Source organism: Phalaenopsis equestris, unplaced genomic scaffold (genome assembly GCF_001263595.1).
Source record: "Phalaenopsis equestris unplaced genomic scaffold, ASM126359v1 Scaffold000354, whole genome shotgun sequence".
In the NCBI taxonomy this organism is placed as follows: Eukaryota; Viridiplantae; Streptophyta; class Magnoliopsida; order Asparagales; family Orchidaceae; genus Phalaenopsis; species Phalaenopsis equestris.
In genome coordinates this window covers 77,792-80,012 of record NW_018164796.1, presented here as the reverse complement: position 1 = coordinate 80,012, position 2,221 = coordinate 77,792, and positions in this window count along the sequence as shown.

Here is a 2,221-nt window from a genome sequence, read left to right as displayed (position 1 = left end):
CCCCCCCCCAAAAAAAAACTTTCTGATTCCACTTCATCTTCTCCCTCAAGAAAACACGAAGGTAACAGTATTGGAAGATCTGCTCCAGAAAAAAAAAAAAAATAGGACCCGCTCCGTCCACAAACCATCAACTAATCGACCGAAAACAGATCAGACGGATCGGACGTTGAAGATGGTGATGAACAGTGGAAGCAGTATCGAAAGCTCTGCAACTATTATCCCGATCAATAATCTCCTTCACGTGGAAGAAATATTTGATTTTGCAGGGGATTCTTATCGCTCCCTTCTGCTGAAATCCATACTCCTTTTCCGATTCTTTGAGAAGTCCGATGAAGAGAGGGTGGCGTAAATACCTCACCGGAACTAAGAATCGCCTCTGCTTTCTTTCTTCTTCGCCGACTCTCACCGCCATCCAGCCTTTGGGAGGAAGTTTCAGAGCTCCCATGGCTTCTCTTAACTGCCCTTTTTGTAACCCTAACCCTAACATGACACTTATCGATGATTCTTGATTTCCTGCAGAGGATCGCTCCCAATTAACTAATAGTACAAGTCACTAGTCTTCTAAATCCGGTTGGTCGGCTATATACATTAGTGCAATTTTGGTTGTGTCTATTGCAGGGATAGTTTAGTCTTTTGTACCTTTTAAATTGTAGTTTTGCTCATATTAAAATATCACTCTGTTCCTAGTTGTCTTAGTTCCACCCATCTTGATTCTAGGAGAAATATTTGCGTGCGTAAGACGCACGCAACAATACGTACGTCTGGTAGGTTATATGGAGGGTATTGAAAGTTATATCCTCGTTATACCCCCTGTAATTTCTCTGTAACCTACCTGTAACTTACAAATATATGAAAACATAAGCGCAGAACTTACTAGTTACAGGTGGGTTACAGAGATGTTACATGGGGTATAACGTGAATATAACTCCCAATACCCTCTCTGTAACCTAACAAACGTACGCAGCTCTGCGTACGTCTTACGTACACAAATATTTCTCTGATTCTAGAGGGCGATTTGCCCTCCACTCAAAAAAGATATTAGTTCTGACCATGTGCCTATAGGATGTTTTTTTTTTAATATGAATATTTTGAGTTATATATTTGATTATTTAATATTAATATATTTTTAATAAAATAGAAAATGATTTGATGGGAAAATAGTGAATTCAATTATCATCTTGCGTGAGATATGCTATAGAACTATCTAGAATAATGTTAATTTGACTTCTAGGTTCAATTCAACATCACTTTTTCATATAAGCATAATTATTTTAAAAAATATAAAAATATATAATTTAATATGACTTATTTATGAATAGATAGAAAAAAAAAAGAAAGTTAATATGAAAATAAATTTGTTGGGTTCCATTAACAAATTCAAACAAAACAATTAAAAAAAATTAAAAATAATCATCGATTTCGTATTAATTATCTGATTTATTTCTCGAGAAGATAATCAATTTCTGTTCCATTACATTGAATGTCGATGTACCGATTTGCTTTCGTTTTAGATCGCCGCCAACGTGACTGTAAAGAGCTCTATCGAACAACGTTTGGCGAAATTCTCTCAAACAAGATTTTATCTGCAAGATTGTTTATAAAATTTTTATTAAACAAGAGCTACGAAATTAACTAATTATTATGAATTAATTGGATGAAATCAATATTTAATAACTTAAATACATATAATTAATTGAAAAAAAAAAATCTCACATTAAAATAAAATTGAATTATTGTCTATGAGTTTCATAAGATGGAAGGAATCTACACTATAGATGAGTACAAGAGAAATAGAAAAGCCTAAGAAGAGGCTTTCAATAGGAACGTAGACAAGTGGGGGAAGAATTGGCTTCATTTGTCTCTTCCACTAATAAACAATTTTTAGCTTAAAATTCTTTAAAAAAAAAAATTCTTGATTATTATATAATTAAATTAAAACCATTCGCAAGTGGAACACGTGTCATTATTTAAACATAAAGGATTGTTTCTTAATTAAATTTATAATTTGGTAATTAAAATGTTAAAATAATAATAATAATAAAATTGAAAATCAAGAGAAGGGCACATCAATGAAGATATTTATCATTTTGAAAGCTATCGTGGTTAAGGGGTTGTAAACGAGTGTGTTTGTGTTCGGCTCGTTTATATTTCAAGCTCAAAAAGTGTATTCGTGTTCAACTAGTTTGCTTAGCGAGCCAAACACGAGCCGTTCACGAACAAA